Below are 15,670 nucleotides of genomic sequence, written 5' to 3' on the forward strand. Positions count from 1 at the left end.
GAAAATTTGTAACACATTTTTGAATCCGACTGTCCTCATCAAAGCATTTTCTCACCATTTTCTCACAGCCAAAGTTATCCGGTCTAAGCTCTAACTCCGCCCAATTACCATTTTAAAAAAGTAGATCTTTTTTGTGATTCAAAAGTAGATTAAATTGTCTCTGCTGTTAGTGCAAAAACCAAAAATGTGTTACAAATTTTCATTGTATTGATATGGTTAAATTCAACTTCTAGAACTTATTTAAACAGCTGTGTAAAATTCCCAGCAAAATTGAGAAAAAAATACTCATGCAAAAAGTTGATTTGAAGTGAGCTTTTACAAAAAAAGTTTATTGGAAAGAGTTGAAGTGAGCTTTTTCCAACATCAGAGCACATACTGCTCTTGTGAACGTCTGCAAGGGCTTCATAGCTGGATTTCATGCTGGGCAAGGTAGCTTAGATTAAACCAACAGTCGGTGTCACGAAAGCATACAAAGACACGAAAAATAGTATTCAGTTAATTGATTAATTGAATATTGTGAAAAACGTCATTTTGGAAACTTACTGAAAATATTTTGCTCTCCAATGAAACCCCTATTTCGAACAGTTTTTCGATAATCACCTTAAACTACTCACGGATTGCAAGTTTGAACTAATGGCGCAAATTAATCCAAAAATTTGGAGAAAAATAGTTTAAAACAAAATAAAATTTTTTGTTTTAATTTTACGTTCTGAAACTATCCGTCTGCTTCAAGAACTGATTTTGACCAATTGACATTTTAACTGTCAAAAAATAAGACGCCTGGGTGCTCAAATACGATATATTTAAAAAGAGTTATTGAAAACCACAAAAAACTTAAAATAATTTGGCGCAGTTGTTAAATTCAGCAGCTATTTTTTTGACTTTATAGAAAAATCAATTGATTGTGCAAATGGAATTAAAAAACTGATATTTTCAAATTCTTTAGGAAAATTTAAAATTTCAAAAAAGTGTTTACTATTACGGGATATCATTCAAAAAATGTTGATTCACTATCAATACTAAAATATTTTTGAGCGCAAATGAACTAAAGTTGACGAGGAAGAAGAAAATTAGAAAATATTTTTCCGAGAAAAGTATTAAATTGTTGTGATCTGAAGTGAAAAGGCTAACAACGAAAAATAAAATAACTGCAGTTACTCTGAATGATAACAGAAGCTTATAAAGTTGTGTCATAAAAAAATTTCATTTAGCAATCAAATTTGTTGAGCTGTTCGTCCCATAATTGCAAGCAAAAATTTTATGTTTAACTCATTTTCAGCATTAAACCAACAGAAATTTTGATTAAAAAAACAGCTAACGATAAGCTCAAATCTTAATCGATAGTAGAACCATTTGTAAACTTACCCGAATGCTCTCAATTAAATTCCAAATCGTATGTATACAGAAGACTTGAAGATTGAAAATATAAAATACAAATTTGAATCAATTTTGTTTTATGCACTTTTCTTAAACATTTTTTTTCTCAGAACAAAAAAGATTGGATCATGCAGAGCATTTGGCTCGAGAGCTGACCATTATATTTATGGCTGTTTATCATAACTCCTCTCTTCGCTTAATTTAAATTGAAAAGAAGAATGTTAAATGTTAGCTTTGTAATCTTGGAACTATAGCTAGACAAGTTTTGTCTCAATCATAGTGCTCAATTATTCTGGAAGCAATTTTCATTTATAATAAATATATTCCTAAGAAGTAAATATTGAATATTTACAAGATCTAACTGGTAAACAAAGGAGGTTAGGATTAGGAAAACTGGAAATAACAGGAAATAGGAGGAACAATAACAGGAGTCGTAAATTTTGTTAAGACCAATTTTATAAAACTCAATCAAAACTTAAGTCTCGGTGAAACTTTGTTTGAAGTTTTATATGTGCCCCCTAATGAATATAGGCAGATTTCTAACGCAAACGTCAAATCAGCTTTGACTAGACTTTAGATCTTTGCAGGGCAATTATTTCCATATAAATTGAGTAGGCTTCCATGCTTAGTTCATTGTTTACCCTCTTTGGGGCAATTCAACGGGCTAAAGGGCGAAAAAGTTCACATAGCACGTGTTAATACATGAATTCTTTCATTACCTATGTTTTGGGTGTTGTCCAACACTTCAAAGGCGCCGTTTGGGCAATTTGCCCTTCAGTTGGCGATCGGTCATTTTGTTCAATCAGATTATCAATTGTTTCAGCGTCTGTTCGTTCAACTGAAGATTATCTTGGAATGTGAGAAATGTTTTGGAAGTCCGATATTGTTGAAGGTCGCGGGAATTTCGAATCTGGTGTGAGTTACTATAGCAAACTAACCATCAACAAATCTAAATTCACAAATTTGTATTTTAAAAGTTTTGGCGGCACATAAAAGTCAGGCTCACAGTAGGCCGACATAAGTCACGTTCTATTTTTTTTTTAAAAAAACAAAAACTTAAATTAAAGAGGTGCTTTCTTTAAAATTTATGAACATTGATAAACAGCGCCAAATTTTGTATTAATAACATTAAAAAAACTATTTTTAAAAAGAATTGAATTGAATTTGAATTGAGATTGTAACAAGACGGCTTACGCGAGACTGTGCTTAGCAGGGAATGTTCCAAGACACATCTAACGCTTCCCCTTGTTCTGAGTTAAAAAGTTCTTTTGACTATCAATTCATCGAAACTCTAACTGAAGCATTTCTTACGGAGCAACCAAGAGTAAGACATTTTTCTAGGAATCCTCATGTGGATATATGATTAACAAATGAAACGCCAATTACCGTTCTAATTTTTTAATATTATAAACATATTTTTACATTAAAAAGTGTTTTAACTGCATCAGTTGAGAAATTTTAGTTAACAAAGTAAAGGAAAAATTTTAGAGTAATTTTTTGCCATGTTTTTGACCTATGGGTAAAAAGTTAATCCAGTCCTGTTTTTGTTTCATGTATTCTTTAATTGCTATTGAGTTTTGAATTTTATACACTTTAAGGTGAACCAATCCTTCAATCCATGTTTTTTCTCTTCAATGTTTACGTTAAAATGGGAAAAAAAGTTATGAATTTTTTCTAGTTTTCTAACTGATGAACTGAAGTTCTCCATATGAAAAATTTATGCTTATTGAGTCTGTTGTATGAAAACTTCGTGTATCAATAAATTGGAGACCAATTGAGGAAAATTTGTTTTGAATAAAAGTATCAGTTGAGAACCGAGCAGTTTTGAAAAATGCAACTTTTTTTTAACATTTTTTCTCAAATTAATTTTTGATGTTATTACAAAGATTCCATAGGTGGTCAATATAACTAACGGTCAAAGGGAATACCTGATTCGTCATTGGATGGAAGACATGGTTTTGAGATTCATTTTGCGGTAATAAAGAGAAGTTTCCGTACTCCTTTAAAAAAATTTTACTTCTTATTGTTTGATCTGTTAACATCAAACAATTTTCTGCTGAAATTTAATTTAGGAGGACGTGAGAGCAAAAAACTCCTATTACTTTGAGACTCACTTTATAACACATTTATTGACGTAAAATTAGGTCCCTAAAGTAAATAAAAGGATGCGTTCTGTCATCAAAAGCTAGCTTTTTTCCTGTTTTTTTTCTGAATAACGTTTACAGAACCCTTTTGCAAATTTTAATGTCGAAAAGAATTCTCTTACAAACAAGACGTCTGATTACAAGGCATAACGTGAATTTGCGCAGATATTAACAATAAAGTTATGATTTTTTTGAAATTTTTTAATTGAGGTTTTTATTTCTTAATGAAATCAAAACTTTTGAAGTGTCTGTTATACATTTTCCTTTAACTAAAAACAATCAACTTTCAGCCAGTTGAGGGCCTTTTCGTAGGAGCATTCGAATTAGATTTTTTGGTAGGAGCATCAGCGGTAATCAACAGGAAAACATTAAGGAAAACTGCTGTTATCCTTTTTAAGATAAATACAGATCTTTTGTTGTTATGATTGCTGCTATCCAATATTTGGTCAATTCTGGAAATTTTTAACCATCTCAATTTCAACTGAACTATGGAATGTGGATATAGAGTGGGTGCCCCCAAAAGAAAGGCAAATCTTTCCATTTTTTCAATTTTGTTTGATCTTTCTCTTAAATAGCAAAAATTGAAATAGATAAAAGCTGGCGCTAATGAATCACACAATCCACAAAGACGCTTTTCTCTTTCCTACAAGATAGTTTCTTCTACTTTCCTATAATTTAATACATTGACAGTTCTAACATCGCAACTGAATGATGAAAGTACTTGAATAACCATCCTCCATCAAATCCCTTTCTTTTTTCCTGTCTTCCTTCAAATTTTCTAAGCATCTACTCTTCTTCAACCTGCAACAAAAGTTGGAGTTTTTTAAAACAAAAATCAAAAGTAGCCTCTACAGTTTCCATGAAGATCTTCCTCCTACCAAGCGTCAACAGAAAATAATAATCGGGACAATAATTGGTAAAAGCGTCGGGACAATAATTGGTAAAAGCAGGCATTTAAGAGCGCTTTTAAGCAAAACAGTTGAAAATCGTTAGAGTCCAGAGGCTCTTTTAAAGGTGTCCCAGATATTAACTAGAGATATTAACTTTCATTGTATGTAAAAAAGCTTGCAGTACTTTTCAATGGTAAACATCATTCTCGTCCTTATTACCGGTGTTGAAAAAATTGGTTTTTTGAAACACTTTTCAATGGTGTTCACGCAAATTGAACACTTCGGCGTGTACATGTTATTTTTTGTAACGTTTTTTTAAATATTTTCTCTTTCGATCTTTTTCCCGCATAAATCTTGCGGAAACAGGTAAATTACCTTAGTCATTACGTATAGTTTAATCAAGCTACCACTAACCTCCAGCGAACACCAACAAACACCAAATAAACAATGAAATAACCAAAAAATATCTGATTAAAAATGGAAAACAGGAAGGCTTAGAGCTCTTTGGACCCGATAAGATATAACAATAAAACGCACAGCCGACCTACAAAAAATTCTTCAAAACGTAGTTCAAAGAAAGCTCCCATTTTCAATGATAATTTAATTTGTCAAAATAACCGTCTCAAGCCATTACCAAAACTGTTCACGTTTAGATGGCGTGTTTTTATTGTAAAACTCGAATTCGGTCGACAAAAACTCGTTGTCAAAAGTACAAAGCAGCGTGAACATCAAAAGAAGTGAATAAAAAATTAATTCAAATGCCGCAAGCTTCAAAGAGAATTCAGTTAATTATTCAAAAAATCTATAGTATTTTAGTGAAAAGCGGTGGAATGATTTAAAAGCAGTATAAATTTCACTTTTGAATTTGAAACAGTCGTGTTTGATGCAAGGTCGTGTATGCAAGTAGTTATTTTTGTCCTTGTTTACCAATTAATCTAAAACAGCAGGAAATTTAAAAAAACAGTTACCGAAAAATGTAAAAAAAAATTGGAACATCAATTTACATTAATCGCTCATGTGAAGTTAATTATGTGAACTATGGTTGTATTGAGCGCTGTTAGATTTGTTTAAAAAAAACTAAACAAGAAGTTTAATACGGCAAACTTTCAAACTTTTAGAAACCCATAAATGGCTCAAATCGTCTTTTCACCACAATTTATTTAAAACCCAAACATTTAAAACGGAGGCTTTAAACCTCAGGGTCATTTACACCAGAATTATTAGCTCTTAAGCAAACGAAAGTTCACAACAGAAAATATTTATCAACATTTGTGACTATTCTCAACCAGCAAATGACTTTGTCATTTTATTGTAATTTTTTATTGTATGGGAAAAAACAGGCTTTTTCTATGTAGGATCTCGGACAGGAGTTTGTCGAAATCAACATTAAAATGAGTATCTCACAAACATCCTCATTAGAGGACAGATGAGATAGCTTAAATTTCTTAAGAGCAATCAACTTTAGATATTAACACATGCGTTCTTAATTACCCGGGTTGACATTATAATTGAAAAAGTTAATATTTATATTACAACTTCCTATGATGGCGTATACGAAAAAATGTAATCATTAAAATTTCATCTGTTGTAAGTTTCAATTAAAAATTTTTGCAGTATACCTAAAGAGTGCCGAGGGGCAAAGCAAACATCAAGTTTTAAAAATTATCGTGAAAAATCTGAAAGCCTCAGTTTTCCATGATCAGGTATTGATGGGCAAGTTGTGGTCACAGATTTCCATAAAACATTAGTCAAGACGCTCAAAATTAATTCAAAAATTTAGCTATCCTGCTGTGGTATTGTGCTAAATAACAATAATATCTGTTTTCATCAGTAGTTGTGTTTTTCAGAAAATAGCCTTGATGATAGCGGTTTAAACGCCATAGGCATCTTATTTTTGAGTCGGCATATTGCGATTTTCAAGTTTACCTAAATTTAAAACACTGAGAGTTCAAATATTGTCGTTAATATCTTTTATTGTTCCGACCCACTTCAGTGGGACGGAGGAACTATATAGTCAAACAGGATTTTTTGTTCGGTCAATTTTGGCCGATTGATATTTTCATTCTAAAGACCCAGAGCAGGGTTGCTGGCTTTTTGATCCAACAATTTTAGCTTAAATATTGGTAATTTTTTCCCAATGTTTCTTCAGCCCAATTTATTTTACAAATTGGCCGGAGGTACGGACCTCAAACTGTTGACAGACAATTGACTCAACTCAAAAGGAAGTTAGTTCTACTTCCATTTTTTCAAGAGTGTACTGGTATAAAAATTTTTTGTTAACTGAAAACAATCATTACGCAAAATAAATCTTTCAATATTGATATATAGACATTTTGATGTTAAAGTATCTGTTTTGGTTACAAATGGAATATTTGGCTGTTATAATTGAACGCATCGCAATATGAAGGCTAGTTTTGGTCTCTTCGAGAAAAAACAAGTTCTGGTTACTCGCATCCCCGGATTAGCACTCGCCATGGGAGTTATGCTTGGAAACTTTTCTCTTTACTATAATATCTGAACCGGACAGCATAACTGAACATCTGAAAAAACGGAACTCTTTCAGCAGCCGATATTGCGTCACTTGGTGCAAATTAGGTTCAAATATTGTCTATGACAAGGACCAACGTGGCATTAGGATCACCGAGGGATCCGGAGTCACTGATGATTTCAAATAAGTGTCTGATTGTGTTACAAATGTCGCATTCGAAAGAGTCAAAAATTCGAATATGATGCAAAAATCAGGCGAAACAATGAAACAGTTTAAGGCGGAACTAAGTGGCAGGGCAGCAAAATCTGACTTCTAAACAATTGAAGAAACTGTTATCCCCGAGGTGTTTAATTTGAAAAGAAAAACGAGATGAGAAAACGCAAATAAACTATATGCAAAGAAAATAGGAGCTAGTGAGCCTTTTGGCAAAAGTGTTGCCGTATAAAAGGGACTATAAAGCTCAAGAGTGATATTCCAGGACAACTCGGGTAGCAGCAAAGGAGTAAAGGTCAATCCTATGAATTGATCGTGAAATAACAATGGAGCAAGCAAAATGCACATTTTTAGGAACACGGGATCACCAATCTCAATAAATTCATGGGGCGAACACCGGTGGTTGATACGGAACAAAGCCAAATTGATTAAATTGACGCTGGAAGAAAAGTTTGCGCACTATAAGAACAAAACTAAAATTTTTCTTGGAAAAAAATCATAAATGAAAATCCAGGCAAACGGATGGGAGGCAGAGAACTCCTTCTAATTAATGGCACTCTAAGGACTCTATTTTTTGAATGAGATGCCCTGGGAAAAAATTGCACTACTCACCTGGTTAAAACCACCATAAAACCAACGGGATGGACAACTGGTACTCCTAATAGAAAAGGATAACTCCACAGGACAAAAAAGGCACAACAGTTTGTCATGAAAGAAACTGATTATAGGATAATAATTCAATTTGCTGAACTGTTAACTTATGAGATCTGATAAGTATCTTATCAGATCCTACACGATAAAAGCTTACGTCGGGCAGAATTTTTATCGTGTAAGATCTGATGAGACATGTCTTAATAATTTCAATACTGCCGTATAACATAGACAAGTTCCCATGAAAGTAAAAAATAGTCGGTCACCTAACCAATTATGAAACAAAAAAATGTTTGCTGAGTGTACTTTGACGGCAGTTTTATTCTGGGTTTCAATAGGCAACATGGCTCAACTTCGCAATCCAAAAGAGTTTTGGTCTCCGAAAACAATTTTTCAGCCTTGTGTTATAACCACCGCTTCAGAAAAAAGCCCCGAACCTCGAAAAAACTTTTTTCAAAATATTTTATAGCCTAATAGAGCCAACAATCATTTTCACGCTCTTTTAATTTCCTCAGGTTATTACATGTGCAAAAATTCAAAAAATCAAAAATTCAGTGATTAACTTAACAAATTTCTTAATCTTTTAAAAGCCTAATCACAATATGAAGTCATTTATAAAAAAAGATTTTTCACTAAAAGTTGCTTGAGATTTAAACTCCTGACTTTTAATTGGTTTTTTTTCACTTAGTTTTTACACTTTAAAAGTTGTTTTAAATCCACATCTTTGTCGTTTGGCTAAACACAAGCCTTCAGTGGGGCTTTCGCCAAAATGAGTCTATTAAGCGCTCTTCCCTCAGAAGCAAGAACAACCGCTGATGATTGTTCACAGGATGAACAAGATTTTATTCAAGTACAAAACAATAAAAAACGTATTTATTTAAATCAAACCAGTTTTTTTAAATCAAACCGCGAGGAATTCGACGTCATAGCCAGTTCAACCAAGAGTTATAATATTCAAGCCGAGACCAACTCAAGTGCAATTTGCAGAAGCTATGAAGTCAAACTTCCCACAACTGAAAATACAAAAGCCAAGTCCAATCCAAGCCCTGTTATAGTCAATGTGCATCACAGCATCCAAGAAGGTAAAAAACAAAAAGAACTCTTGAGCAATAACGGAATGAATAGAGTAAAAATGTCAAGGATTATAAGCCGAGCAAGTGGAAAACCTACAAAGATTTTTAGAGTAATAACGGATTCAACAAATCATGTTTTAGCAGTACAAAAGCATGAGTGTAAAAACGAGCAGCGTTGTCCGCGATGCCCAGGCCAGCATACAGTAAAGCAATGCACCGAACCAAAGGAAAAAGCCAAGTGTGCTAATTGTGGTGGATCGCAGGCATCTGTGTACAAAGGATGTTCCTTCTATCAAAAAGCAGTTGTTGAAGCAACAAAGAGATAACCAGATATCAAGTAGTCAGCAGCAGCAAAAAAATCCAGAAATGTCAAACCCAAACTCAACGGTTTCAGCGATAAACATAAGTGATCTGCTTGCAGAAGTACTCAGCAAAATCAAATCAACCTTCAACACAATGTCTCACAGTGATATAATCAATGTTGTCAGTACTTGTACAAGCAGAATTTTTGGTAGTCAAATAGAATAAAAAGTACATGGCAGCATCAAAATGCTAACAACAATTTTGCGATTGTTCCAACGCAGCAAATTTCAACAAACAGCCATCAATTCAGCTAACATGGAAAAAATCAAAAACATGCAATGGAAATGCCGAGGCTTATATAACAAAATATCAGAACTCCTCGTATTTTTGAAGTAAAAGACACTGATATTGTGTACCTGAATGAAGTCAAGAGCTGGCATAATGAAAATTTCACCGATGAAAAATTCGTATTTTCAGAAGTAAAAGAAAGTAAGTCACATGGATCAATGATTTTAGCAAAGAAGGTAATGACAACAATTAAAGTTAAACTTGAAGAACTTGATAGAATGAACGAGGACGATAAAAATAGCATATTTTGAAGTACCTGTTTTCAGATATCTCTGGGTTATAGCTCTTTAAAACTCACCAGGTCGCGATTTGAATCTGTCCGAAAATTTTGGCACTGAAACAAAAAATTTTTTATCTGCGGAGATTTCAACGCTCCGCATTAAAAGCTGAATTGCACACATAACAATGAAAACGGTGAAAAAACTCTTGAAACGGCTGAAACTGGAACTTTTAAGCTTTTAGATAACGGTTTTCACATATATCAACCACATCAAGGAGACTGTCAAAATATACTTGATCTACACTTCACCGATCAATCAGTTTTTAAATTTTTTGACACATTTTATGTTTCCGACGACATTGGTAGCGACCACAGCTCAACTATTACAACCTTTAATATAGTAACTCAGAACAGATTTGATTTGAAGGCAAAAATTAACTTCAAAAAATTTAGCCAGATTTTCAGAAAAAGAATATGAAAACTCTTTGCTCTATCCACCAGTCTACATTAAAACAGAAGAACTGAATCAATGGAGGATAACTTGGTCATGGAGATACCAATCTTATCCGCGAAAAAGAAGAAAAAAGAAGAGAGCTGAAAAAAAAACAAACGGAGAACAGTACAAATCCCTGAAAAAAGAAATAAATTTAATTCAAAGATAAACAAAGAGGTCCATGAAACGATTGGAAAAAATCAAACAAACAAAATTGATCCGAAGTGCTCAAAATAAGGGCAGCAAAAGCGTTTGGAGAGCAAAAAAAGCATTATGTGTTTATTCAAAATGTTGAAGTCTCAAATAAACAACTCAGAGCAACAACAGACCTTAAAAAATGCGAAATTGTCAAAACTCTTCTACAAGATACAATGAAAGATCTTAAATATGAAATTCTAGAACTAAATGAGCACTCGGAGAAAGTCGAAAAAGTGACAAAAATGTTTCCCCGAAACCAAAATATTGAAACAAATATATACATTGTACCCGAAAAAACAAGTAGGTCAAGTCCACGAGCAGACAAAATCAGCTATAAAATCCTGAAAAGGTTACCTAAATGCGTCAACGTATTAATTTGACTCGTGATAACTAGATCAATAAAGAATTCCTATGTTCCAACTACATGGAAAGAGTCAAAAATCAAAATCTTACCAAAACCAAACGAAAACAAGAAGTTGCAAGAACTGTTTTGACCAATCAGCCTAACCAATTGCATTGCAAAAATTTGTGAAGCTGCAGTTAAGAATTTTGTCCTAACGCATGTGAAAACAATGGTATCTTCGGCGAAATGCAAAGTGCGTATAGCAGGAACCGCAGCTCAACTGATGACTTGCTCAAACTTACTCAGAACGTAACAGAAGCATATCAATGGTCCGAAATGGTGGGATTTGTCTGCCTATATGTCGAAAAAGCGTTTGATGCAGTGTGGAGAGAAGGACTTCAGAACAAACTGCGAAAATTGGTGTGAATAAAACTGATAAAACGGTAATTTCTTTTCTGTATCACAGAATTATCTTCATAAAAAAATAACTTAAAAAGTAGATTATTTTCAAAATTAGCTGGATTATCTCAGGGCAGCTTCAATGCACCAATACTCTTCCTTGTTTTTGTCAGCGCCTTTCCTGGTATATCTCCACAAATTTCTCAATTTGATGAAGATTTTGCCCTTTACTACAGGTTGCGCTCCTGTAGAATAATTCAAGGGAAACTTCAGTATTCACTAGACAAATTGATCAAGTGGTGCGAAAAACTAAAAATAATAATAAACCCTGGCAAAATAAAATTTCCATTCTTGATCTTTTTATCAAGGGAATACGAATTGAAGGCGTAAACTCAATTAAATTTCTTGCGCAAACCTTACCCCGCATCTAAAGTCAAACGAACACTGCAAAAGTTTTGCAGGCAAGAGCAACAAAAGAATATACCATCTAAGGTGGCTCAGTGAGATGAACATTGACGAAGAGTGCTTACTGGCTTCGTATAATTCATGGGTTCGACCTGTATTTCTCTACGCGAATGCCTGCTGGATTGACCAATCTAATTCAATTATCAACAACATACAACTGAACCAAAATAGAGCATTGAGAATTTGTATTAGGAAATGCTGCTGGTACAGTGTCAAAAAACCCCATAGGAGGCCAACGGTTTAGTTCAGTGGCTTTAAGCTGTAGGTTAGCATAGCTCTTTTTACTGTTTTCTTTCTTTCGACGTAACTTTACTTCAATCTTCTCGTCGCTTTAATTTTATTTTTTGGAGCTAAGTTATTAACTATGGCAACTGCATTTTTTCTTGCCTTTCCTCAATTTATTTTAACGCGTCTAAACGCTTGCCTTCATGAACAGGGTCACACTTTTTAAGATAAAAACAGCGAGTTCTAGCGCAAATTCTTTGATCAAACGGTGCGCAGTAATTCAATCCCCACCACAAGCGCAGCCCTATATTCAGTTATTTTTTTAAATTTTTTAAATTCTTTTTTAATTTTTTACTCTTTTTTCACTCAATAATTATTATTTCTTGAACTATTAATCCTTATTAACGATTTTGGTCTCCCTTGAATAGAAAAACAATTGATAATTTACCACGCATGGAAAAAGGACGAGCTAATCAACGTCTTCGAGGCTAGTCAAGAACACCAAGAAAAAGAATAAAAGCAAGCAGAGCCAGCAGAAGCACTTCCCGGCGCTTGAATTGGCTCCCAGTAATCAATTGGTTTTAAAGGAAAAACTCTGTGAAAATAGGAGCTTGAACGCATCTTTCCGAAACCGGATTTTCTTTTTTTACTTAATGATGCCTTTTAAATTGATTGAACTTGATTGTACATTCATTAAAAATATTACAAGGTTTTTCACAATATCTAATAGGTCTCAAAAGACAATATAAGATAATTTTCCGTATGTTGCTCTGGCACTTAGGTGTTGTATGCTGTAGTTTTTTGGCTACTGCTTGAAGTCAACTCTGAATTGTCTTCAATTCAAAGAACATGCAGTTTATAAGCACGTTTTTTGTATTAGATCTCATTTAAAAAAATTATAAAAAAGATGACTCTTAGCTTTTGAAAATTTATCTGACAAAATCTAAAAAGATTTTTATATGATCTTACACGATAAACATTTTTTTGTCCGGCAAAATCGGGTAAGATCTAATAAGGCAGAATTTTTATCTTGTAGGATCTTTTGAGACCTGATAATAAATTTTATCGTGTAAGACCTGATAAATTGTCCTTAAAAGTTGTAGGCAGGCGACGCATAATCTTATAAGTATTTGAGACAACTTTGTAAGATCTTACACAAACAAAAATTTCGAATGTCGTGGAAGGAGCTAGATTCACAAATTTCTCGAAAAAAAATATATGTGTGTGTGTGAATAGAAAAATGTCTTTAGAGTCAAATCGTTAAACAAAGTAAACAATGCCTTCAAGGATACGATAATATCTGCCAATAGCGAGACTATAGGACAACAAAATCAAATAATAAAATTAAATAAAATTTAGACGAAATCTCTATGTATATTTATCGAAAAAAACACTTAATAACTAAGTCAAAAAAGCATTAAACCAAACCAAAATTCATTTTTCAATTTACTCAGAAAAATTACAGGGCCTGTCTTTAACGAGACTACGTAGCAAGTAGACAAAAAAAGGGCAGACCCTTTGTTAATTTTTTTGAATATTTTTTCAAAGACATGAAAACCTTACGCTACCAACTGAAATCATCAAATGGGTTCATCAAAACATTCTTTTTCTGGTAAACCATTGAAACATGTATTTATCCAGAATATATTCTGAGAATAAAAAACTAAATTTTGCTAAAAGAATCAGTGTCGAAGCTATCAAATTTAAAAAATCAGAAGCTATTTTCTTAACGAAAAATACAGGTGTATATTGTGCCTAAAACCAACGCCAAAAATTGCGATTTCTTCTAACAAAAATAAAAGTTGACCAAAATAAAGTTCAAAAGTGGTTATTTTAAAAAACTCAGATAATCAGGATGTATCATACGACTGCAAAAAGAACAATAAATATAGGCAAAAATTTTTTTAGAGAAACACAAATAAAATTCGAGGTAAAACGTTGCCGAAGCACTTAAAACCATAATACATTAAAAAAGAACAAGATATAAATTCAATTACGTCCTTCCTATGAATCCAATATAATTTTTGACCTGTGGTTGATTTCAAAAAAAGGAAAAATTATACAATGAGAAATGAGAATACTCGGAACACCAAAACAAAACAACGACAAAAACCCATTACTCAAAAAAAACTAAAGATGATTAATTTTTTTACGCTATCAATGGGCATGCAACTTTTTTATTGAGACTAAGCTACAGGTTGACAGAAAAAAAGGATAAAAAGGGCTGAAAAAAGGGCTATTTTTAAAACAAATATTTCTAAAGGTCATAACAACAAAAAGCTTACAACTTAAAAACTATATAGGCAAACATATGCATCCTTAGGACGCAATTTTGTTTTTAAGTTAGTAACATTGAGTTATAAGAATAAATAACAACAAACAAAGAACAGAAAGCTTTAGGAACAAATTTTTTAAACGCAGTGTTGAAGCCGTAAAAACCTCAAATTTTTCAATTAAAATTTAAATTAGGTATCATTAGACCTTATTTGTACGTAAATAATATCCTCAGGTGAGCTTTGATTTGAATGGGTTCGGGTCTGTATTCAACATAAACAGCGATAGCAACCCAATAAAAACAAAAAAAATATTGTAAAAACCCACATTTAGAACGCAAATGGCCCAGAATTTTCTTCTTGTTCTCCAAAAACACGTAATTTCTGCTATTTTATGCAATAGATGTTTTGACGAAAAAGTCATTTTATTTAAATTAAATGATGATTTTTAGATAATAATTGAGTTAAATTAGCAAAAAACGAGCAAATTTTAATTCCAGAACAGCAGGTTAGGTCAGTAGGAGCAGAAATTTTAAACAGAGGGTACTAAAGATGCATCACTGATTACGTTTTGATTAAAAAGGCTGTTTTTCGAAGAATTTAGGCAAATAATAGCCAAAAGTTTGTAACAAAGGGTTCACTAACAATGCTCCCTTTGAAGTTAAAACCAAAAAACAGGCTCAGTAATGTGCGTAAGCTCATAATGTTCAGGCTCAACTCAACCAATTTTTTGACTTAATTGTCTTCAAAATGAAGAAGAAATTGAAAATTTTCAAAAACTCAAATATTGTTCAAAAACAATTAATGTATTGATGTAATAAAAAATTGCTTTAACGGCAAACCACTAAGAAAACTAAATAATACGTCAAAAGAGGGTCGATGAAATCTGCTATTAAGGAGACTCGAAGACAAGAAAGACAACAAAAAAACTCTTAAATACAACGAAAACACTATTTTTTTAAAAGCTTAATAGCAAAATCGAAACAGCATCAGATGGAACAGATTAAGGAAATGGAATTGCATTTCACCAGAAAAAATATCGGAGCCGCCTTTAGTGAGATTAAAGCGTATATAGACAAAAACAAAAAAGGCAAAGTTATAAATATTTTTTTGCTTTTCAAAAACAATTAATTTTATAGACATGAATTTCGTTGGCTATCAACTGAAGCCATTAAATGAGCTCATTGGTACCTCAAAAGGAAACTACTGATTACCCAGAGTGACTTACGATTGTAAAACGAACAAGTACAAGCAAAAATCAAAAAGTCAATTATTGCGAGAAAACGATGTCTGGTGCTTGAAAATAATAAAAAAAACAATTAAGAACGCTGATTATAATCAAAACCAAATTGACAGCAAATTCATTAACATTCATTTGTTTGTATCTTTGATTCATCAAAAATTGAGCTGGGGTTCGAAATGATTCTCGTCTGTTTTTAACATTAAGAAAAGGCAAAAAACAGTGCCCCTTTACAATACAAATATTTTTTGAATTTCGAAAGACCACAGTTAGACCAAAACTAAACTCGAAATTGCTGCTTGTTCAATAAAACATTAACTGTTCATA

At 32.7% G+C, this 15,670-nt stretch overlaps 2 protein-coding genes across 4 annotated transcripts in view; one reads left to right on the forward strand and one right to left on the reverse strand.

Moving 5' to 3' along the window:
- The window catches only part of LOC142344898 (inositol monophosphatase 1-like), a 599,876-nt gene that overhangs the window by 394,443 nt on the left and 189,763 nt on the right, over positions 1 to 15,670 (forward strand). The gene's annotated exons all lie outside the window — the stretch shown is intronic.
- The window catches only part of LOC142344243 (neuronal calcium sensor 1-like), a 67,543-nt gene that overhangs the window by 47,053 nt on the left and 4,820 nt on the right, over positions 1 to 15,670 (reverse strand). Inside the window, exon 1 of one of the 3 annotated variants that reach the window (XM_075395800.1) lies at positions 1,730 to 1,763. The exons of 1 other annotated variant lie outside the window; for it this stretch is intronic. The gene's annotated coding sequence lies outside the window, so the exon portion shown is untranslated. Of the gene's footprint in view, positions 1 to 1,365; positions 1,661 to 1,729; positions 1,764 to 15,670 lie in introns of those variants that run through there. One more of the 3 variants, XM_075395802.1, reaches the window with a different exon arrangement.

Source organism: Convolutriloba macropyga, chromosome 8 (genome assembly GCF_964194025.1).
Source record: "Convolutriloba macropyga chromosome 8, txConMacr16.3, whole genome shotgun sequence".
Taxonomy (NCBI): Eukaryota; Metazoa; Xenacoelomorpha; order Acoela; family Convolutidae; genus Convolutriloba; species Convolutriloba macropyga.